General features: G+C 45.7%; 1 protein-coding gene across 2 annotated transcripts in view; it reads right to left on the bottom strand.

Annotated features, from left to right (window-relative positions):
• The window catches only part of TFCP2L1 (transcription factor CP2 like 1), a 59,518-nt gene that overhangs the window by 23,688 nt on the left and 10,151 nt on the right, over positions 1-25,679 (bottom strand). The window lies entirely within an intron of this gene.

Genomic DNA, 25,679 nt, shown 5'->3' with positions numbered 1-25,679 from the left:
CATTTTCTCAAGTTAAAAGAATTTCATGTATTTGAAAGGGTGTGGGGATTCTATTTGGGGACATGTAACCAGCACGAGCCAGTGAAAGAATGTAAATGGAGAAAAGATCCATCCATAAGAACAACCCCAAACTTTAAAGTATCTGCAAATAACCTGAAGAAAACTACACATATTTTATTGGAAAATAAAATATAGCTTGAAAAAATAGGATATGCCACATTCCTAGAGGGGAAGACCACCTAGCAAATGATGTCAACTTTTTCCAAATTAAGTAAATTCAACCACAACTCTACAACAGCTCAGCATACATCAGAGCTTCATAAAGGATGCTTTACAAATAAGAGAGAACAAATGATCTCATAATTGTTCTTGGTAAATCTAATCAAAATTTGTTTAAAAATTTATTAAAATAATGATACACTCACAAGAAGTTACAAAAATAGTACAGAAAGGTCCTGAGTATCAACCCCAGCTTCCCCCAGTGATGGCATCTGAGGTCACTACGGTACGTTATCGAAACTGACCATGGCACAGTACAATTAACTGAACTCCAGACCTCACGCAGATTTCCCGGGGTTTTGCAGGTTTAATCCAAGTTACCACTGGATTAAAAAACTAATTTCCTGGAATAAAGACACAGACCTACTGGAGAATGGACTTGAGGATATGGGGAGGGGGAAGGGTGAGCTGTGACAGGGCGAGAAAGAGTCATGGACATATACACACTAACAAACGTAAGGTAGATAGCTAGTGGGAAGCAGCCGCATAGCACAGGGATATCAGCTCAGTGCTATGTGACCGCCTGGAGGGGTGGGATAGGGAAGGTGGGAGGGAGGGAGACGCAAGAGGGAAGACATATGGGAACATATGTATATGTATAACTGATTCACTTTGTTATAAAGCAGAAACTAACACACCATTGTAAAGCAATTATACCCCAATAAAGATGTTAAAAAAAAAAAAAACTAATTTCCTAAGGTTTTGTTTTAATGTGAATGACGACTCAGTAGGGAAGGACTTTCTGAACCCAAAATCAATGAGGGAAAGAGAAATCTGATAAGGATACAGATACAGATGTAGATATATATACATCTATATCGTAAATGCAAACAGCAAACTAGGAGCAGCACAGATCCAGTGGTTAACAGCTTTAATATGTCTAGAAAAGCAATGATTAGAAAAATATTAAAACAAACAAACGAGAAAGACAAAACAAAAAAAAGAAAAATATTAAGACTCCCTGGAGTGGGTTAAATTGTAGTCCCCCAAAAGATATGCCCATACCCTAATCTCCAGAACCTGTGAATGTTACCTTCTATTTGGAAAGAGTCTTTGCAGATGAAATTTAAGTTAAGGATCTTGAGACGAGGAATGATCCTGGTTTGTCCTGGAGGTCCCTACATCCAATGACAAGTGTCCTTATAAGAGGACACAAAGGGAAAAGAGGAGGCAAGGTGACCACAGAAGCAGAGATGGGACTGATGCAGCCACAAGCCAAGGAATGCCTAGAGCCACCCAAAGTCGGAAGACACAAAGAACGGATTTTCCGCTAAAGTCCCCACGAGGACCACAGCCCTGGAGGATTTCTGACTTCTGGTCTCCAGGACTGTGAGACAATAAACTTCTGCTGTGTGTTAAGCCAACGTGTTTGCAGTCCATTTGTTAAAGCAACCCCAGGAAACTAATATACTCAGTCCCCCAGTGAATAACAGAGCAGGCAGAGACTACGAAATTCAGTCATTCATTCCAAGTATTTGCTGAGCACACAACCACACGCCAAACGCCGTGCAATCCTGGGGACACGGTGCCGTGGGCGTGGACATGACACTGGCTGGCTCAGAGGTGCCCACTCGGTGAAGCCCCCTGCTCAGGAAGGTGGGACCCGGCCATCCGGCTTTCGCCAGCCCGGCTGCCAGGACGAGTGAAAACCAGAAAGACACACCAGGCCCCGGCACCGCTCAGGTCGCGCTGCTGGGCACGTTCCATCAGAAGGAAAAGGCATGGACCCCAAACTCTTGGCCTGCTCACGTGCCAGTTCCTAAGGGTCTCACTGACCTGAATCGACACTTGTACCTTTCTGAAAAACCCAGATTTTTCACACGTTTCCGGGCTCCGGAGCCAACACTCCCTTGATAGCGACAGGCAATGGAGCCTCACACACCCTAAACTGGTTTTTCCAGTGTCCTCCACCTTCCTCCAGGAAGAATGCAGCCAGCTCTGGCATGAGGCCCAAGGCCCAGATGGTCATTACCGTGGGTTTACGGGCGCCCCAGGGCCCCATGAACACTGACCCCAGGCTCTGCGGGGCAAGCTCAGCTCAGGCCCGGCAGGCGACACCTCCCGTTCCGCGCAGAGCAGTCCCCAGACGTAAGCATCACAGGTGGCCACTCAGGGATCAGAGCTACTAATGCGGCTATAGGCCCCGGGTCCCGGTCTCCTCCACCAGCAGCACAGACCTGCCCCCCTGCTTCCCCACCGCATCTCCCTTCCTCACGGAACCCCCCCCACCAGCCACTCTGCACCCGCCCTGCTCAGGCCTCAGACAGACGCCCGGCCCCCCTCCCCGTTCGGCCTGCCAAGGCGCCAACACACCTCCCCAGCCCCCTCCCACCCAGTGCAGCAGCAGCATCTCCAGTGACACACGGGCTGATGAGCAAGGTCGGGACGGCTGAATTGACCCGGGGGACATGGACATCTCTCTCCTTGGCCGGCATCACCTCAGGGCATGGGCGGGAGCTGAGGAAAGTGGGCTCTGTCAAGGTACAGGGCTGTGTCTGTTTTGCTCACCAATGCACTGTTTGACGCAGGAGGGACTCGATGTTCTGTGCTAGAACTACAGGGTTGGCAAAAGCAAGACAGCCTCCCGCCCTCAAAGGGTTGGCAATCTTCTGGGGTATCTCAAACAGAACCGGCATAAGGCGAACCCTAGAGATGATCACACTGAGTGAAGTAAGTCAGACAGAGAAAGACAAATACCATATGATATCACTCGTATGTGGAATCTATAAAAAGGAGACAAATAAACTTACTTACAAGACAGAACTAGACCCACAGACATAGAAAACAAACGTATGGTTACCAAAGGGGAAAGGTGGGGAGGGATAAATTAGGAGTTTGGGATTAACATATACACGCTATACATAAAACAGATAACCAATGAGGACCTACTGCATAGCACAGGGAACTCTATTCATATATTCTGTGATAACCTATAAGGGAAAAGAATCTGAAAAAGAACGGATATGCGTATATGTATAACTGAATCACTTTGCTGTACACCTGAAACTAACACATTGTAAATCAACTGTATGCCAATATAAAAGAAAAATTAAATTTAAAAAATTTTGGAAAAGAAAACAAATAAGAAACAACAGAGATCCAGAGGGGGAGGTGGGGAGGAAGGGTCTGAATAAGAAAATAACACTTGGCGATAAACTTTGAAGAGTGGGCAGGATTTCTACAGTTGAGGGAAGAATGAATGAGAAAAGTAACCCCGAGCAAAACTAGTCGGGAGGTGGCCCTGAGAGACGTGCCTTTAGGGCACACCTAACAGCTTCCATTCACTGGGTGCTTACCCAGCAGCAAAGTCTGCCCAGGTATTAACTCACCTGAATCAACAGTGCAGTTTAGATTATGAGCCCCACCTGACAGAAGGAAGCGGAGGCTCAGAGAGGTTACCTGACTTGAGCAAGCTCACACAGCTAGTCGGTGATAGAGCCAGGAGCAGAAACTTGGCCCCAGCCAACCTGGTGGGTGTTGTCTGCTGGGCAGAAGGCTCTCTCTCAACTTCGCCTTTCTGGAAGGCATCTGGTTCCATTCTGGTTAAAGTTTGCCCCCAGCATCTGGTGGCATATAAAGCGCTCCATGAGCCCCATCCCCAGTCAAGATGGTATTTTTTTCCTCCTTCCTTCTCCCCTTTAGGACTAGAAATAAAGGGGATTCTTAGGATGACCAACTCGACTTGTTCCCTGACCCTGGATAAAGCACATTGACTCCATTTTCTTGTCTGTAAAATCCTCTGTTTCCTACACCCTAAACAATAAGCCAGAAGGATAGCAAGAGGGAGGAGATATGGGGATATATGTCTATGTATAGCTGATTCACTTTGTTATAAAGCAGAAACTAACACAACATTGTAAAGCAACTGTACTCCAATAAAGATGTTTAAAAAACAAACAAACATGACTTTAAAATTTTGAAATAAAATGAAAAGATTCTGAACTTCTGGAAAAAAAATAATAACCCAGAAGGATAAATAAATCACTACAGAAAATGACAGTAAAGCCTGTTGTAATTTCAGAATTGTGAAATGTGGGACAAGGAAAAAATGTTGGTCTTAGAATCAAGGGAATAGGATAATAAATAAGTAAACAATCACTTAGTTGTCATCTAGCTCTGTGTCGGGACATTGCTAAGCCCTCGTGAGCATTATTTCATTCAGCCCTCTCAACAGTCTTATGAGGAAAACCCATTATTGCTCTTGTTTTATAGATGAGGACATTAAGATCCAGAGAGGTTAAGTATCTTGTGGAAGATCAGACCCAGCTCTGCTGGACTCCAAAGACTGGTCACTTAGCCAAGCTACTTCGCACGGTGTCTGGTGGCTTCAAAAGTTCCCTTCTGGTTCTAATATTCAAGGAATCCGTCTGTTATATTTCTCCTGAATTTCTTGATATTTGTCTTATTTCATGACCCTGTTCCATCCACCTAAACCCTCCCCTTTCTTTTTTTTTTTTTTTTTTGCGGTACGCAGGCCTCTCACCGCTGTGGCCTCTCCCATTGCAGAGCACAGGCTCCGGACGCGTAGGCTCAGCGGCCATGGCTCACGGGCCCAGCCGCTCCGCGGCATGTGGGATCCTCCCGGACCGGGGCACGAACCCGTGTCCCCTGCATCGGCAGGCGGACTCCCAACCACTGCGCCACCAGGGAAGCCCCTCCCCTTTCTTTTAATGCTCAAATTCCTAATGCCCAGGACCTCAGTTCTCTGAACCAAGATGGGTCTTAGAAATCTGATGTATATGTGACCATTCTGTAGCATATCATTTCCTCATGATAAACGAGTCTCCCTGAAACACATGTTCCTATTCCCTTTAAAATACTCTGTATAGGGACTTCTCTGGAGGTCCAGTCGTTAAGACTCGACGCTTCCACTTCAGGGGGCACAGGTTCGATCCTGGTGGGGGAACCATGATCCCACCTTCTGCGAGGCGTGGCCAAAACATAGAAAAATAAAATAAAATAAAAAAGAGAACAAGGGGATATATGTCTATGTATAGCTGGTTCACTTTGTTATAAAGCAGGAACTAACACACCATTGTAAAGCAATTATACTCCAATAAAGATGTTAAAAAATAAAATAAAATACTTTGCATAGCACAGGGAACTATATTTAATATCCTGTGATAAACCATTATGAAAAAGAACGTATATATATATACATATGTGCATAACTGACTCACTTTGCTGTACAGCAGAAATTAACACAACACTGTAAATCAACTAGACTTCAATAAAATAATTTTTAAGGTAATAATATAAAATATCCTGAACATATTATAAGGTGACAATAGCTAAAACCATGACATTTTTGGTATGAGGACAAATAGAACAATGTAAAAGAGCCCAGAAATAAACCTTTAGATTCCAGGAAACTTGATCTATGTAGCAGTGCTTTTAAAAAAAAGACAGACTTTTCAAGAGTGTGAGATAACCGGTTATCCATATGGAAAAATAAATCCATACCTCATATCACACATAATAAATTAATTCTAGGTGGATGAAAACCATAAAATAAAAGCAAAACCTTAACATTTCTAAAGAAAATAGGAGACTACTTTATGACCATGGGGTAGGAAAGGATTTCTTAAACAAGAAACAAATACACAAAAGAAAAATTATGTCCTTTATAAAACATAAGAAAATCTGTGTTAAAATTTATATTGAGAAACTTCTGAAAATACCAGGGGTGCTGTTAATATTTACACAGTCCCTATCAGTGGGAAATGACCTAGCAAACTGGGGCATATGTTCACCCTATGGAAACAGGAGAAGGTCAACAAACACATGGAAAGATGTGCCGGACGGTACAAGAAAACAGGATACTGTAAAGTAAAATAAGATACTATCTAACATCTGTCCGAGGGACAAAAACTTCAGCTTGACAGTAGCAAGTGTGGATGAGCCTGTGGAGAATGGGCTCTACGGCACTGCTGATGGAAGTGTTACACTAATATAACCATAGGGACCATAGTTTGCCTCCCACCCCCCCCAAAAATAAGAGTTAGGCTAAAGACACACAAGCCCCTTGTCAAGCACATCAATTCTAGAGGCACATCCTAAGGAAGTACTTGATATGCACTGAGAGACTTAGATAAAAATTGCCCACTGTGGCATTGCTCATTGCAGTGAGAAATTGTCACCAACCTATATCCAGCCACAGGAGAAAGACACATTAATTCTATTATGGACTTAGAATGGAATAGCACACAGCATTTAAAATGAGCCCTCCAGAGGCATGGATCAACATGGAGAAATCTCAGAAACATACTATTAAACAGAAAAAGGGACACAGTGATGTCTATGAGACCAGTTATATAAAGTTTGGAGACAGGGAAAATACTGGTCGCTTTTATGGTGAAGTATTGCATAAAGGAATAAAAATTTAAGCGTGCACAGAGGGACCACCAACTTCACAACGATGGTTTTGCTTCTGGGAGGAAAGGCAACAGGATTAGAAACAGGTAAAATCAGAAGCAAATTTGGCAAGGCTGCAAACACCGCATTGGGCACATGAATATTTGTTCTCTTATTCTCTAGAGCATTCAGTCGATCTGAAATTAAAATACAGTTGACCCGGGCTTCCCTGGTGGTGCAGTGGTTAAGAATCCTCCTGCCAATGCAGGGAACATGGGTTCAAGCCCTGGTCCAGGAAGATCCCACATGCCGCAGAGCAACTAATAAGCCCATGCACCACCACTACTGAGCCTGTGCTCTAGAGCCCACAGCCCGCGAGCCACAACTACTGAGCCCGAGCGCCACAACTACTGAAGCCCGTGCACCTAGAGCCTGTGCTCCACTACAAGAGAAGCCACCGCAATGAGAAGTCCCTGCACCTCAACGAAGATCCAACACAGCCAAAAATAAATAAATTAAAAAAAAAAATAGTTGACCCTAGAACAACGTGGGGGTCAGGGGCGCGGACCCTCACGGCAGATCTGCCGTTCCTCTGTGTCCCTGGGCTCCGCCAACCTCGGACTGTGTAGTACTGTAGTATTTGCTATTGAAAAGAATTCAATCTTGTGTATAAGTGGACCCGCACAGTCCAAATCCATGTTGCTCAAGGGTCAACTAGTATTTCTCTCGCATGAAAAATAATTCAATGGAGGAAGAACTCTTGGAGCTGGCTGTCATTCTGCACTGCATTCTGGTTGTGGGTTCCAACTCCCCAGCCCTGCCTTAGAGGGAGGATCTCTTGGGCTCCATTGCTGAGCAATCATTGCACACCAGCCCCTTCCCCCCTCCCCTGTGCCAGTGACACGCTGGGTGCAGGACAGCCCGAGACACTAGCAGGAGTTGCATTCGCCATACGCATTCACACACCGCTCCCACCATTTTGCCACTGAAATTCAAAACCACCCGCAGTGGAACGAGCCTATTTTTTTTTATTTTATTGAAATAAATGTTGTGTCAGTTTCTGCTGTACAGCAAAGTGATACAGTTATACATATATATATATATTCTTTTTCATATTCTTTTCCATTATGCTTTATCGCAGGATACTGAATATAGTTCCCTGTGCTCTACAGTAGGACCTTGTTGTTTACCCATCCTGTATATAAGTTTGTATCTGCTAGCCCCAAACTCCCAATCCATCCCTCCCCCACCCCCCTCTCCCTTAGCAACCACAAGTCTGTTCTCTACATCTGTGAGTCTGTTTCACAGGTAAGTTCAATTGTGTCGTAGTTTAGATTCCACACGTTAAGTGATACCATATGATATCTGTCTGTCTCTGACTTACTTCACTTTGTATGATCATCTCTAGGTCCAACCATGTTGCTGCCAACGTGAGCCTATTTTATTTAATCCACTCACTTCAACTTAATTTTTTCAAGTGCGTGTCACGTCTGCATACTGAAAATCATAATCATATACCATAATTAAATAAAGTCATGGTAAACACTGTACAGCTATGCAGTGCCAGCGTTCTACAGACCCATACGATTACCGTGGGGATCTCGTTAGCACCCAGGTTTGGAGCCCAGACTCCCCTCTGGGCCCACGACTTTGTAATGGGTAAATGACTCCAAAAATGTGGACAGTATTGGTGGTTAACGCAGAGGGCTGATGTAAGTTTGAAGACACACCCAGCACACAGTGGCGCACAGGAGGTCCCCGGCTCAGAGGCTCTCCTGCGACAAGGCCATCAACAGCACAGCAGGGGAGCCCTACTGCTGGTGTGGCCTTCCCACAACCTTGACAGAGCCCTTAAGGTTCTGGATTTCCTCCAGTGATCCTGTCCAGCACCCCACTAGCCCTGGAGCTGCAGAGGCCAGCAGAGCTCGGTGACCCCTTCCCACTTTAGGGCTCCAGCTTTAGCCTACGGGGAGGGGTGTGGGCCCCTCAGCTGGGCTGAGGCTCAGTGGGGAGCCCGGGTCACCACCGGGAAGAGTGGCTTAGACTTTGTCCAAAGGGCCCTGACGCCACTCAAAGGGGGATGGAAGCTTCCGTCTTGCGCAACCTCCCCCTGCCCCCCCCCGCCCCCCCCCCCGACCTTCCTGCTTCCACCCCACGCAGGGAGGGGCAGAATGGGGAAAGAGGGCAAGGAGCACATGGGAAAGGAAGAGAAGACTCTTTCAGGGAGGTTTTAAATAAAATGCACAAGTGCGGCTCTCTATGTGGTACCCAGCAGAGGCAGGGGCTCAGCAAACCGAGCTTCCCCCGATCTTCCCTCGTGTAACCCACAATAACCAACGTCCTCCAGCCCAGGCATCAGCAAACTTTCTCCAAGAAGGGCCGGGCAGTAAGTATTTTCAGCCATGTGGGCCATAAGACCTGCCACAACTCCCCAGCTTAGTCACTGTAATGAGGAAGCAGCCACAGACGCACATCAATGAATGGGTATGGCTGGGTTCCAGTCAAACTTTTTATGGACACTGAAAGTTGAATTTTCACCTAATTTTCACTCTTGCTGTTCACTTCCTCCTCCCAACTTCTCTCAGCGCTTTGCAACTTTGCCCCTCAGCTTTCTTGCCTGATGGCTAAGTCAGAGCTCTCAGAAGCCAGCTACCAGTTTACCTGAACTAGGTTTGTGCATGCATACACACACACACCCATAGCCCCTTGGACAGTACTAACATGTTTTAGGTTTTTAACTGATGGCTGCAGAATCTGACATTAAATTCCCTAAAGCAAATAACAGAGCTGGAACTAGTCAGCCAAACCAAGAAGAACATGCAAAGATGTTTAACCTCTTTAGTGGTCAAAGACAGGCCAAATGAAAATAACGCAGACTTCCCTGGTGGCGCAGTGGCTAAGAATCTGCCTGCCAATGCAGGGACACAGGTTCGAGCCCCGATCCAGGAAGATCCCACATGCCGCGGAGCAACTAAGCCCGCGTGCCACAACTACTGAGCCCACGTGCCACAACTACTGAGCCCACGTGTCACAACTACTGAGCCTGCACTCTAGAGTCCGTGCTCCACAACAAGAGAAGCCACCGCAATGAGAAGCCTGCACACCGCAATGAAGAGGAGCCCCCGGTCGCCGCAACTAGAGAAAGCCCACGTGCAGCAATGAAGAACCAACGCAGCCAAAAATAAATAAATTAATTTATTTTTTTTAAAAAAAGAAAAGAATGCAATGGCAGTTTCATTTATCAGCCTGGCCAACGTTTAACAGATTGTTAACATCCCTCAAGGACAAAATGTGGGGAAATGGGCTTTCACACGTCAGAGGTGGGAGAGGGGATGTCACAGCCTTTAGACAATATCCATCAATACTGCAAACACATACAGCCTCTGACCCAACCATGCCATCTCCTGCACTCTAGTCCACAGGAGAGGGTGTGGAGAAAAGGAAACCCTCCTACACTGTTGGTGGGAATGTAAATTGGTATAGCCACTATGGAAAACAGTATGGAGGTTCCTTAAAAAGCTAAAAATGGAACTACCATATGATACATCAATCCCACTCCTGGGCATGTATCCAGAGAAAACCATAATTCAAAAAGACACGTGCGGGCTTCCCTGGTGGCGCAGTGGTTGAGAGTCCGCCTGCCGATGCAGGGGACACGGGTTCGTGCCCGGGTCCGGGAGGATCCCACATGCCGTGGAGCGGCTGGGCCCGCTGAGCCTGAGCGTCCGGAGCGTCCGGAGCCTGTGCTCCACAACGGGAGAGGCCGCAACAGTGAGAGGCCCGCGCACTGCAAAAAAAAAAAGACACACGCACCCCAACGTTCATAGCAGCACTATTTACAATAGCCAGGACATGGAAGCAACCTAAATATCCATCAACAGAGGGGTGGATACAGAAGATGTGGCACATATATACAATGGAATATTACTCATCCATAGAAAGGAATGAAATTGTGCCATTTGCAGAGACGTGGATGGACCTAGAGACTGTCATACAGAGTGAAGTCAGAAAGAGAAAAACAAATATCATCTAGTATTGCTTATATGTGGTATCTAGAAAAACGATACAGGTGAACTTGCAGAGCAAAAATAAGAGACACAGACGTAAAGAACAAACGTATGAATACCTACCAAGGGAAGAAGAGGGGAGGGGGGGATGAACTGGGAGACTGGGATTGACATATATACACTACTATGTATAAAATAGATAACTAATGAGAACATACTGTATAGCACAGGGAGCTCTACTCAATGTTCTGTGGTGACCTAAAGGGGAAGGAAATCTAAAACGGAGGGGATATGTGTATATGTATACATATATGTAAAGCAACATGTAAATACATATATTGTAAAGCAACTAATTATTAATTAAAAAAATATTTCTCTGAGGCTATTCAATGCAGCAGTACTGTTATGGCTGAAAACAAAATGAACTAAATGGTAAAAAAAAAAAGAACAAAACAAAAAAACCACACAAAGAAAACAATGAACTATATGGTCAACAGCTGCGTTAAGACCAAGCTGTGGAAGAGCAAGCAGCTGTTACAGAGATCGAGGCCCGTCCCTCAACCAGATGACACAGCATCGTGTGCCCCCGGATATGCTGTAGCCAGGACACAAGGTCACGGACTAACCCTGCCTGAAGTACACAGCCTGAATCTATTCATGAGGAGACATCAGGCAAACCCACATCTGGCCTGGATACTCTTCAAAATGTCAACCTCGTGAGAGACAGGGTGAGGATCCTCCAGACGAAAGGCCAACTAAGCACAGGGCATTGTTCCGGACTGGACCCGGAATCGGGGCAAAAAAATGCGGAAAAGGACGGTGTCAGAACCATTGGCCCAATTTCATAGGGCTGTGTGGTAGGTGAAGTTATTGCATTAAATTTCCTGAATTTGATCATGGAAATATGGTTATAGAAGAGAATGGCCTTGTTTTGAGGAAATACCTGCTAAAGTAGTTAGGATAAAAGAGTATGATGTCTACAACTAACTCTCAAATGATTCAGGGAGGACACATATATATAAAATACAGAGATAAAGGAAATGTGACAAAACATTAAACACTGATGAATCTAGTGAAGGGTGCAGAGAAGTTCATTATACTAACCTTTCGATTCTTCCACAGTTTGAAATTTAAAAATCACTTGGAGGGGCTTTTCCTGGTGGCGCAGTGGCTAAGAATCTGCCTGCCAATGCAGGGGACCCGGGGTCAAGCCCTGGTCCAGGAAGATCCCACATGCCGCGGAGCAACTAAGCCCGTGTGCCATAACTACTGAGCCTGCGCCCTAGAGCCTGTGCTCTGCAACAAGAGAAGCCACTGCGATGAGAAACCTGTGCACCGCAACGATGAGTAGCCCCTGCTCGCTGCAACTAGAGAAAGCCCTCGCGCAGCAATGAAGACCCAACGCAGCCAAAAATAAATAAAATAAATTTTTTTAAAAATCACTTTGAAAAAGTTAAGAGTTAAAAAATAATTTTAAAATTAAGATTATATATGTAAAGGACCTACTGTAGAGCACAGGGAACGATGCTCACTATTTTGTAATAATCTATAAGGGAAAAGAATCTGAAGAAGAATATATATATATATATATATATATATATATATATACACACACACACACACACACACACAAGAATGTATATATATGTATTACTGAATCTCTGTGCTGTACACCTGAAACTAACATGATATTGTAAATCAACTATACTTCAATAAAAAAGATTACATATGTATAAAGTAAGCTACAAGGATATATTGTACACCGCAGGGAATATAGCCAATATTTTATAATAACTGTAGATGGAGTATAGCCTTTAAAAACCATGAATCACTATACTGTATACCTGTAACTTATATAATATTGTACCTCAACTATGCTTAAAAAAAAAAAGACAGTGGAAACCAAAAAAAAAAAAAACTTAAGCAGATCTAGATCCACAATAGAAAAAATCCAACACACACACACACACACACACACACACACACACACACGAGTGGGAAAAAAGTCACTGAATAACATGTACACAATGATTATACTTTTATTTTAAAATGTTACAGTACGTATATCCCTATATTTGTGAGCCAAATATATGGAACTAATAATGCATAGAGAAGGACCCTTCCCTCTTAAATTATACACATCTTCAGCATTAACTAGGAATATATTCCACGTGACTTTGAAAAAACGACACAAAGAGAAGAGGGAGTAGTGCCTCATACTGTCCCAAGCACATAACAGATGACCACGGTGACGATGCTTGGCATTTTTTAGTTCTAGCAGCAGGCTGGTACTCAAAAGCCAATCAGACAGGGGGGCATTTGGGGAAAGCAGTTCTTTGTCCCATAAACAGACACAGGCAGACGAGGTCAGACCCGCAGGTCTCTCTGGGCGGCCACCGGAGAACCTGCCTTCCAGGATCCCTGTGTCCATTTTGTGGGTAAGGACACCCAGGCCCAGGGAGTTGCTGATGTACCCAAGGTGACACCGCAAGTTAGTGGCGAAGACTCGGCGGCCTGTGGCCTGGCCCAGGACGGGCGGCGGGAGGAGAGAGGGGTCAGGGCAGACACACTGGGGTAGAGTCAGACCCTCCCAAGTCCTGGGCAAGTTCTCGAACCTCTTTGTACATCACTCTCTACATGTGCAAACTGTTCTTGCGGTTTGTGGGGGGGAAATGAGATCATGCACCTGCAGCCTGGCAGGGAGGAAGGGCTCAACAAGTGCCCATCGCGACTACCACCTCCCACCAACAAGCGTAGAGCCTCCCCTGGGGCCCAGCCACTGTCCTGGGTGCCGCACGCCCTCCCCACTGCTCCAGCACTGAGCAGCCTGGCTGCCCAAGGCCATTCAAGGTCACCCAGTCCCAGGAAGCCCAGCTGGAACAAGCCCCCAGGCTACCTGACTCTCTTCTGGACTGTCTGGGGGAGGGGGTGCCCAGGGCAGACAGACACACCCCCGCCCTTCCAGCCACCTGCCCCTGGGCCGTGCCCACCGGGTGCCCCTGCAGCGTAGCTCTGGCCAGCCAGTGGAACCAGCGCAGGGCCTCCTGCCCGGATCACCGCGTTCCCAAGAACAGGAGGCAACTGCCCGGGCCGGCCAAGATTTACAGGTTGTTTACTTTCCAACAGTTACTGCTTTGGGTAATTAATGTCACAGAAAACATAATGGAAGCCATCGCTGCCTCTCAGGGAACAGACGGCTGGACTCCAGCAGTCCCAAGATAATAGCAGACGGGGAAAACGCAAGGCCACAGTGTCTTCAGCAAGGGTGGTCTGTCTTGTCACTCGCGTACGTGGGGGTCTCGGGCAAGTGTGTAACACAGAGCGTTCACACACAAGGCTTTGGTGCAAAGCCACACACCCAAGTCCTGATCCAGACGGCCCATCACCTGTGTGACCTTGAGCCTTAACCTCCTCGCGGCCACCTACAAAGGCCAGGGACTAGGCTCCGTGCCTGGCATACAGCGCGTCCCCAATAAACACTTGGAAGACAGTTAGTATGTGTGTGCCTGTACCACAGCAGAAGAGGACATCGTATCCTGGAGACCCCTTCGAGAAGGGATTGTTTCCGGGGCAGGGGACCGGAGAACATAAGATGCTCAGCTTGTGGTAAGCATCTTGCAGTGCCATAAGTGGGGAAACGCTCAATAAAAGGATGCTGTGTCACAGCATCGTAAGAACCAGTCTGAAGGAGCTCCCAACAGCCACAACTGGAACAATTTCAGAAACCAACTAGATAACAATAGTGTTGAATTTCAACACAGAGAATAAAAGAAATTTCCCCTAGTCTATACTGATATAATAAATAGGTGAATAAATAGATTAGTGGTAGAGGAGAGAAAGCTCTTTCTTACAGTAGCGTTTCAATTACTAGACGTAGAAAGAATTATCTCCTCCTCCCCAGAATGTTTATTAGTTACAAAGGGGAACGTTGTAACTTTGCATCAGAGAAGCCTGGCAGACACCCCTCAATCATTAAGGTTAATGCCATCAGCAGTAAGACATATCGGTGTCATGATCCCCCAGTATGATGCCCTGGCAAGGGCGTCATGTCACTTCAACCCCAAAAGGGCACTAATCTCAACATCAACATCTAAAAACATCAGACAAACCCAGATTGAGGGGCATGCTACAAAATAACCGGTAACCACTTCTTAAGCCTGAAGGTCACGGAAGAAGAAGAAAGTCTGGGAAATTATCACAGATTGGAGGAGATATAACAACAAAATGCCATGTGGGATCCTGGATTGGAACCCAGAACAGAAACAGGACAATCGTGGAGGAACAGATAAAATTCAAATGAAGACACAGAAGAGGTAACAGAATCATGCCCATGCAATTGCCTGGTTTCAATCACCGTACCGTGTTTATACAAGATGTTCACGTTATAAAAAAAGATGGGTAAAAGGTAAGCAGGAACTAGCAGTAGTACTAGTTCTAATTTAGACTAAGTCTCAATTAGTCTCTCCTTGTTCCCCAAAATGCAAAATGCTCCTATCCTCCAGCCCCACCCAGAACTGGGGAATGGTAGACCTGACTGGGACCCACGCTCGTACGCACTGCTGGCTGATTCCGAATCCGGGGTGTCTAGACCCCTAGACACTTGATTAGCATCTTCTAAAATTGTTTGATTTGCTCTCAGTACTAGGGATGGTTATCTCTTTTCCCTGTTTCATTCTACACTTGGTTGTTGCTGGTTCACAGGAAATTCACTACTTTCTACACGATGAACTTTTATCCAGCCACCCTGCTAAACTGAATCCTTAATCTATGAAAATGAGTAATGTGAAACTGCAGATCGGCAACCTGTTACGACTTACACTTTGTTACAAAGCAGAAGCTAACACACCATTGTAAAGCAATTATACCCCAATAAAGATGTTTAAAAAAATAAATAAATAAAATGCAGCAATTACTTATGAAAAAAACAAAACAAAACAAAATGGTAACTTCACTCGGTTCAACCTAATACCATGGTCCTTGCAGCTCGATACGCAAAAGGGCAGGAGAAAAATGGGCGATGGACATAAACCGCCAGTTTTTTAAAAGGTAAAAGGAATGCAAAGGGCTTGTCTCAGTTTCACTCATTTTTTCATGATGGAAAAGAAGGAAATGCAAATCAGAATCAGGAGCTTATTTTCTGTGCCTCTTAGAAAAGATTCAAAAGGCTGATAATATAGAGTCCAGGTAAGGATGTGGAGAAACAGGTACCCTCCTACACAGGTGGGAGGGGTGTACACAGGTAAGTTAGTAGCACAAAGGACAGCACAGGGTAGAAAAGCAAATCTCTAAGATAAGGTCAGAACTGTGACTCACTCGGGCATCTCCCTCCATGCTCAGCCCAGCAGGAACCATGTGCCGTGGCTAGGGCTGTTCACAGGCTCGCAGGCCCTTGATCTTGAAAGTGGGAGCCAGACCCTCCCGGTCGATCATATTCCAACCACCACTGTCTGGCCCCGGGCAGCCCCGTTTTCGGTCTCGGCCTCTGGTACGTGGAGGACACCCTGGGGCAGTCACTGTGGGGCAGACCGGGCTTGTCAGGGCAGCCCCAAGGCAGCCGAAGCCTCCCCCGAGGCCACCCAGGAGAGTGGGCACCTGGGGACCATCTCAGGGAAGTGCTCCATCGTCAGGTTCTGTTTAGAGCGGAGAAAGGGCAAGGGTGGGGGGCGGGAGGGGGCAGCCACACTGATGCAGCTCTCGGGTGAGCATCTCATCTACCCTCCTGGAACCAGGGGATGGGCGCAGCAGCCCCTCTGGGGGGTGGGCTGAGGACCTGCGATCCAGGGGCGTCTGGTGGCTTCACCGTCTGCCCTCTGGCCGTGGACACAGGGAAGCTGGTGGGCACAGAGAGCATAAGGCAGACAGACCCTCAGAGCATCCTCACAGCGCTGGAGCCTCTCTGGCTTCAGTTTGCTCCTGAGACCCAGCAGCAATCCTGCCTTGAGGTCACTTGCTCTGTTGAGGCCGGCAAATGGCTGAAGAGGCCTCCATCACCCCACATTTTATTCCATCAAAACGATGGACGATAAAAAGCGCTAGATGTGGAGAAACTGGAACCCTCCTCTACTGTTGGTACAATGTAAACTCGTGCAGCTGCCTTGGAAAATAGCCTGGCAGGCCCTCATAAAGCTAAACGCACAGTAGCCATAGGACGCAGAAATGCCTCTCCTAAGTGCATACACGTGAGAAATAAAAACATAGGTCCACACAAAAACTTGCACCTGAAGATTCATAGCAGTACATTCATAAGAGCCCAAAAGTGGAAACCACCCAAATGTCTATCCACTGAAGAGTAAATAAAATGAAGTACGTTCGCACAATGGAATATTACTCAGCAGCGGAAAGGAAGTTCTGATACATGCTACATTGTGGATAGCCCTTGAAACCATTATCCTGAGTAAAAGAAGTCAGTCCCACAAGACCACCCTTTGCATGAGACCGATTAAATTAAATGCGAGAAGAGGCAAATTCATAGATGGAAAGCAGATTAGTGGTTGCCTAGGGCTTGGAGAGTGGGGGGACGGCAGGTGGAGAGGAAGAAAATGAAGACTGACTGCTACTAGGTGCAGAGTTTCTTTTAGGGGGACAAAAATGCTCTAAAATTAGTTGTGGTGATGGCTTAACAAATTTAACTGACTAAACTAAAAAACAATGAATTGTATACTTAAACAGGTATGTGAATGTATATGGTATGTGCATTGCATTCTAAGGTAACTTTAAAAAGAGAGAGACCAGGGCTTCCCTGGTGGCGCAGTGGTTGAGAGTCCACCTGCCGATGCAGGGGACGCGGGTTCGTGCCCCCGTCCGGGAAGATCCCACATGCCGCAGAGCGGCTAGGCCCGTGAGCCATGGCCGCTGAGCCGGCGCGTCTGGAGCCTGTGCTCCGCAACGGGAGAGGCCACAACAGTGAGAGGCCCGCGTACCGCAAAAAAAAAAAGAGAAACCACATGGAAATCCCACTCTGTCACCTGAGGCAAGTCACACAGCCTCTCCGGGCCTCCATTTATCACCTATACCATACAGGGGGATGGGATGCAGGGTGGACAAGCTAGATCAGAGCTTCTCAAAATGTTCATAAATCACCTGGTCACTTGCAGGAAAATGCAGGATCTGATTTAGGTGTCCTGCAGCAGACCCCAGATTCTGCATTTCTAACCAGCTTTCAGGTGACACTGGTCCATGGACATTTTCAGTAGCAGGACATCAGAGATGGCATCTTAGGCCCCCTCCAGCCCTAATACTTAGGAATCTCCTCCGGTCCACCTCTGTGAATTCCCAGAGCATGTATGGTCTGTCTTTCCCACTCAAGACAAATAGGGTCCCCTAACCATCCAATGGAAGTGACTGGGAAGTGGTCACTGGATGGAGACCATGTGTTCTCCACATGAGGAAGGTCAAGAACCTCCCAAGTCTGCCTAAGCACAGAGCACCTGGCTGGGCACAAGGGAGTCCCCGATCTGCAGAGCACAGAGCCATGAGTGGGGCAGGGCCCACCCTGTCCTTACAAGGTCCGAGTCTCTCTTTCTGGAAGAGGTGGAGAACAGCAGTATACTCAAGGCAGTGGCTCTCAAACCCAAGAATACTTACGTATCAATCACAGGCGTGCTTGGCGAAAACGGATTCCTGCCCCTCCCAGCTCTAACACGGAAGGAAGCACACACTCCAGGAGACTCTGATGCTGGTGGTCTGAGGCCCAAACACTGCCCCAGAGCCACCCTGGAGAGAAGATAGGATTGCTCTCTAAGAAACTGTCAGAAATGCACTCCACACGCTGACAAGTCAGGTCCACCCTCCAGACCTCTCTTTCCCCATCAGGAAAGAGGCAAAGTAGAAGGGGGGAAGGGAGGCCAGCTGTCCACCTCTGGCCTCCAACCAAGTCAACACCAATCCACCCAAACGATAGGTTTCCTTGCTGGAGGGCCTTGCAAGGAAGAGTATCCCATGGGGAACTGTGAGAGGGACAGAGTCTGGAGAAGAATGAGGTAGGGACACCAGCTCTTAACTGACACAAAGAAGCATTTCCCCCTCTCCCTGTGGCCTCGACAGACTCCAGATCTGTCCAGCCCGGGGCTCACGCCTGCCCCGGGAACATTCCACCTTTCCTCTGGGCTTCTTCCTCTTCTTGGGAAAGGAAGGGGTTGGACAGATCACGGTACCTACTCGTGTACAGCAGTTGCTTTAAAACAAGACACAAAACCCCTTCCTCATTCAGAGCAGAGAATCTGTACACGTTTTTTTTAATTGAAGTATAGTTGACTTACAATGTTTTGTGAGTTTCTGCTGTACAGCAAAGTGATTCAGTTATACATATATCTATTCTTTTTTTTTTTTTTTTTTTTTTGAGGTACGCAGGCCTCTCACTGTTGTGGCCTCTCCCGTTGCGGAGCACAGGCTCCGGACGCGCAGGCTCAGCGGCCATGGCTCACGGGCCCAGCCGCTCCGCAGCATGTGGGATCCTCCCTGACCGGGGCACGAACCCGCATCCCCGCATCAGTAGGTGGACTCTCAACCACTGCGCCACCAGGGAAGCCCTTATATATCTATTCTTTCTCAGATTCTTTTCCATTATGGTTTATTACAAAATACTGAATATAGTTCCCTGTGCTAGACAGTAGGTCCCTGGTGTTTACATATTTTATATATAGTAGTTTGTATCTGCTAATCTCAAACTGCTAATTTATCCCTCTCCTCCCCTCCTTTCCACTTTGGTAACCATATGTTTGTTTTAGACACATTCTTCTAAGTAGTGATTCCAACCATAGTTCAGTGGTCCCTGAAACCTAACTCAGGAGCTGATTTACACAGAGCAAAGTGGGCCCATCTACTCCTGACCTTCCTTCCTGCCCCCTTCCCTCCAATCAGCCAAATTTTGTGGCAGAAGGGAAATAACAGTTTTTGAGACCCACTTATAGACCTGGCACTTAAATTATCTTTCCAATGGATAAACAACAAGGTCCTCCTGTATAACACAGAACTATATTCAATAGCCTATGATAAACCATAATGGAAAAGAATATTTTAAAAAAGAATGTATATATTAATATAACTGAATCACTTTGTTGTACAGCAGCAATTAACACAACATTGTAAATCAACTGCATTTCAATAAAAAAAGTTTTTTTAATTACCTTCCCACAATGCCATACAAAGTATAACCCTTCCTACCTGTGCAGTGACCAGAGTGAAGTCAATTAAACCTGATACCACCTCCCCCAAACTGATGGTCTGTCCTGGTGGCCAGGCCCATGTTTGGTTTAGGAATACATCACTCAAGGCTCCAGGCAAGCAGTTGTAGCCCCCAAGCCACTGACCAGGGGCAGAGCTGCTCTGATCAGAAGTGTTCCTATGAAGTTGTCCAAATTATGGGCACCAAGCGCAACTGCATTTGATTTTCCCCTGGAAATTTTGGTGTGCACTGCTTTGACTATTTTTACAGTAAAAAGCCAAGGTACTTTGGTGGGGGGCGGGGGGTGACGGAAATCAAACTAGCCAAAAGCGCTTTTGAAGAGTGTGTCGTCAGTTAGCAGATTACACTCGTTCCAGAAGCCCTCAAGTCCACTGCAGCAGGGGAAAGTCCTTGGACGTTACAAACTCTGTTTCTGAATGCTTGGAAGCACTTAATAAAGATGCGACTAGGTCCACCTTTGCACCTTGACTGAGAATAGAAAGCAGGTCCCCCAAAATTTCATTCCATGGAGTGATGATGGCTCGTCTGGAAGGCCAGACACAGTCACTGGCAGAGGCATCAAAATCCTTCCAGTCCCGGGACTTCCCTTAAAAGTGGTTAAGACTCCATGCTCCCAATGCAGGGGGCCCGGTTTCGATCCCTGGTCAGGGAACTAGATCTCACATGCATGCCGCAACTAAGAGTTCGCCTGCTGCAACTAAGGAGCATGCCTGCTGCAACTAAGACCCAGTGCAACCAAATAAATAAGTATTAAAAAAAAGTCCTTCCAGTCCCAAGTGACTGGGGCCCAAAACGTCAAGAAGATTTCTCGGAAGAATGTAGAACGTATTCTAAAGGGACGGAAAGGATGGGAGAGAGGAAAAAACACAGAAAGAGCTGGAAAACTTCACAGAAAGGGAACGGGAGGGCAATGATACAGCAAGTCAGCTAAAACCTCTGAAGATGATAACCTCACCTGCTCTCTTGAGCGATTACATGAATGATGGCAACTTGGCATCAGCCAAAAGAGTGAGTCAGAAAACGCAGACCGGACTTCCCTGGTGGCGCAGTGGTTGAGAGTCCGCCTGCTGATGCAGGGGACGCAGGTTTTTACCGAAAAAAAAAAAAAAAAAAAAAATCTAAAAGAAATAAAATAAAATAAAGAAAGAAAACGCAGACCAAGGTCATCAGTCACAGGTCATTCTGAAGAGACTCAGTGATGCTATTTAAATATTAAACTTAAATATTTCCTTAAAAAATCTTGAGAGGGGTTTCCCTGGTGGTGCAGTGGTTGAGAATCCGCCTGCCAATGCAGGGGACACAGGTTCGATCCCTGGTCCAGGAAGATCCCACATGCCGCGGACCAACTAAGCCCATGCGCCACAACTACTGAGCCTGTGCCCTAGGACCCGTGAGTCACAACTACTGAGCCCGCGTGCAGCAACTACTGAAGCCTGCGTGCCTGGAACGCATGCTGTACAACAAGAGAAGCCACCACAATGAGAAGCCCGCGCACCGCAAGGAAGAGTAGCCCCCGCTCACTGCAACCAGAGAGAAAGCCCGTGAACAGCAACGAAGACCCAATGAAGCCAAAAATCAATTAATTAATTAATTTTAAAAAAGAATATATGTATATATATGTACAGCTGAATCACTTTGCTGTACAGCAAAAATTAACACAACATTGTAAATCAACTATACTTCAATTAGGGGGAAAAAAAGGAAAGAGAGTTTGTTGATGGTTGTATAGCCTGAGAGAAAGCTCAATCTGAAGGGGGGAAAACACTCACAAGTAAAAATGGCTGACTTAGAATGAGAAATCCAGGGAATTCCCTGGAGGTCCAGGGTTAGGACTCTGCGCTCTCAGTGCCAAGGGCGTGGGTTCAACCCCTGGTCGGGGAACTAAGATCACACAAGCTGCGCGACAAGGCCAAAAGAAATTTTTAAAACAGAATAGGAAATCCAGCTTTTCCCAAGTGGCCCCTTTGTGCCTGTAACTCAACCTGCAGCCCAAGGCAGTGCCCAAGAAGGTCCGGTAATTTTAAATGAACCATGGGTTTCTGATGCTTTGACATCTGGAGCCCTGTGAACCCTGGGTAGGGTGCCCCTCCCAGGGCTGGCCAATTCTTAGGGATAGTAAATGACTCGCCTAGAGTATGCTTTTCATATGCAAACTAACCTAGAGTCCATACTCCAGTCCATCCCCTGCTCTATCAGGTTTTCACAGAACGTCACACTCCACCAGTCCCCTGCCCTAATCACTCCAGAGCTGGGTGGGTACCAGACACCTAGGGACAGCCTTTCTGCCCCAGAGCCAATTCTAAACCTGCTTTCTCTGCCTCACCCATTCCTTCCCCTAGAGACCACCAGAAAGGGTCTCGCCCAGATTCTCCCCTCATTCCCTCTGCCTCCTGACTGACCCCAGTGCCTCTCCCTAAGGCCCTCCACGTGGGAACCATGAGTAACAAACTGTCTTTTTCATGGTAATGTCTCCTTATCTTTTGGCCTCACAATGCCTGAAAAATAATAAAACCTCCATTGAAAACAGATTGGGACATCCCTGCGTCATCAGGTCCCCAGGGGAGCAAAAGGAAAAGCACAATGATTCAGGGTAATGTGGAGGCTGGATTCAGATTTACAGCAGCCAACCTCTGAACACATACCAGCACGGCAGGACAGAGGATGTGTCTTCTCTTTAAATTAATCCTGATGGAGGCTAACTCTATTTAATGTGTTGCTTCACGGATGCTGCATTTGTTCTCATATTATAATTCCTAATATAGTGTTTCTGGAGGTCTATGAAGAAATGTTGCCTGCCATCAGTAAACAAAGGATGTTGCAGCCTCAGCCGCTGCAGTCACCCCCCGCAGTGATGCACCCCGAGGAGACTCAGGGTGAAAAAGTATAGGATACTGACCCTAGGTAGCTAAGGTGCATACCAAAGGAATGATTTCAATCAGCCCAGACTCTTGCATCTTCCCATACATAGAAAAGCGTTAAATTCCTTACCTTGAGCTGTCTGGTTTTCTTTAATTTTTAACATAATTTTTTTTTTTTTTTTTTTTTTTCTGTACCACACAGCTTGCAGGATCTCCGTTCCCTGACCAGGGATGGAACCTGGGGCCCTGGTAGTGAGAGCACCGAGTCCTAACCATTGGACCACCAGGGAAATCCCCTTACATAATTCTTAAGAATATGTCATTCCTAGTTCATTGGACCCCGTGGAATTAGACTAAGTATTCTATCTTAATTTAATTAAATAGTCCACCATTGCTTAAAGCATAACTGACATGTGACACGACCAGGAGACCTTGGAAACATTAAAAATCATTTCTCTATGCTGAGCTGTGATAAGAAATCTGTACAAGGAAGTTCCTATTTATTTCAATAAATGTTGGTCTTAAAAACAAAGAAATAGGGACTTCCCTGATGGCACAGTGGTTAAGAATCCGCCTGCTAATGCAGGGGACACGGGTTCGAGCCTTGGTCCGGGAAGATCCCATATGCCGTGGAGCAACTAAGCCCCTGTGCCACAACTACTGAGCCTGCGCTCCAGAGCCCATGAGCCACAACTACTGAGCCCTCGTGCCACAACCACTGAAGCCCGCGCGCCTAGAGCCTGTGCTCCGCAATAAGAAAAGCCACCACAATGAGAAGCCCACGCACTGCAATGAAGAGTAACCCCCGTGCGCTGCAACTAGAGAAAGCCTGTGAGCAGCAACGAAGACCCAACACGGCCAAAAATAAAATTAATGAATTAATTAAAAAATATGTATGTTAAAAAAAAAGAAAAACATTATTTTAAAAAAAAACAAATAAAAAAATCAAATCAATAACCAAAACCCCAGCTCACTTCTTAGTATTTTTATTAGCTGATGAATTCATAAATGAATTATGAGGAGTTGACATCTGGGAAAACATTTGTTCCTTAATTTCTGGGTTTTTTATTTAAGCTTTGTTGTGTGGTTTATAAAATCCTTTGCTGAAGAAACATTTCCAAATTTTATGGAGCCAAAATAAAGTATCCTGGCACAGCAAAAACAAACAACAATAACCAATACCTCGGGGCTTCCCTGGTGGCGCAGTGGTTGAGAGTCCGCCTGCCAATACAGGGGACACGGGTTCGTGCCCCGGTCCGGGAAGATCCCACATGCTGTGGAGCAGCTGGGCCCGTGAGCCATGGCCGCTGAGCCTGCGCGTCCGGAGCCTGTGCTCCGCAACAGGAGAGGCCACAACAGTGAGAGGCCCAAGTACCGCAAAAAAAAAAAAAAATAAATAACCAATACCTCAGTTAATTTTCAAGACAACACCTGAAGTTGTTCTGTATTTTACAGAAAACACAGTTGACAGGTTCGGTAACTTGGGAAAGAACAGAGAGCCAGGAATTGAAACATGGGTGTATCCAACTCCAAAATTCCTGGCTTTCAATCTGCCACCAAGTTTCTAAGAACGGATAATTAACAGCATTATCCTAATTGGTGTTACCAACAAAGAGAAAGTTTGTTTTGTTTTGTTTTGTTTTGTTAATTTAATAGCACATGCTGGATATCCTTCATGGATATACATAAGGATCTACTTCATGCTTTTTATGGCTGCATATTCTACCAAATGAAAGTTCCCTGTTCAATAAGTTACTTTGGGGCAATATGATGGTCATTTGGAAAGTAACAGAGTTGGATTCCCACCTCATTCCTTCCATACCAAAACAAGTGCCAAAGTATGAAAGACTCAGGTTTGGGGGTCGGCGGGGAGGACAACATTTCTAAAAAACAAGTGAATAAAAAATTTTTTTTTAATTTTTTTAAAAAAGGAATTCCCTGGAGGTCCAGTAGTTAGGACTCGGCGCTCTCACTGCTGGGACTGGGGTTCGATCCCTGGTCAGGGAACTATGATCCTGCAAGCCACACAGTGTGGCCAAAAAATTTTTTTAATTAAAAAAAAATTTTCTTTAATTTAAAAATAAAGAAAAACAGGTGAATACTATTAAGATCTTAAAGTGGAGAAGGCCTTCCCCAAATGGGATGTGAAACATTAAAATCCCATAAGCCTGATCACATAAAAATTTATTAAAACTTTTATTATGTAAAATAAAGAACAAGCAAACAAATGAAAGAAAAATGAATAAAATATATGAAAGCGTGGGAAAGTATTTCTAACACATTATCCCACATATGCAAAGAGCCCTTACAAATAAATAAAAAAGGATGAAAACTCCCACTTGAAAAATGGGTAAATCAGATGAAAGGCAAAAAAGCATAGAAATAATCAAATCAAATATGAAAAAATATTCAGCATCATTGAGGAAGTGAGGAAAGTATTGAGGAATACCTTATATTTTCCCCACTAATTACCAAAGGTTAAAAAGTGTTGGCAAAAGGATAGAAAAATAGACATTCTCCATTCATTCAAAGAGGTTCTGTGAGCCAGGCACTGTATTAGGACTAGCAGTGAACAAGATACCCAGGTCTCTGCCCTCTGGGAGTTTATGTTCCAGGTGTGTAGGGATGGAAGAGCAATGGTGAATGAGGAGGAAATAAACAATTATTCAGATAGTTGTTGTTCATAAAACTACAAATTGGTGCAACTCCATTGACTCTATTGCATGGCAATATGGCAGATGCTATCAAAATGTTGTGCCAGCCATTCTATTTCTAGATATTTATTCTACAGATATTCTCACTCGTGTTTAAGCACAAAGATATGTGTACATGGATGATCACTGGAGTGCTGGGTGTAATTATGAAAAAAAGGGAAACAAGCCTAATGTTCCTCAAGAGAACAAATTACACAACATCCATACAATGGATCACAATGTAACCAGTAAAGATCAGCTTTTTTGTTTGTTTGTTCTTAATGTACTCACATGGAAAGACTTT

The sequence above is a fragment of the Neophocaena asiaeorientalis genome, unplaced genomic scaffold (assembly GCF_003031525.2).
Source record: "Neophocaena asiaeorientalis asiaeorientalis breed wild unplaced genomic scaffold, Neophocaena_asiaeorientalis_V1.1 scaffold32, whole genome shotgun sequence".
Taxonomy (NCBI): Eukaryota; Metazoa; Chordata; class Mammalia; order Artiodactyla; family Phocoenidae; genus Neophocaena; species Neophocaena asiaeorientalis.
This window is presented reverse-complemented; position numbering and strand designations above follow the sequence as displayed.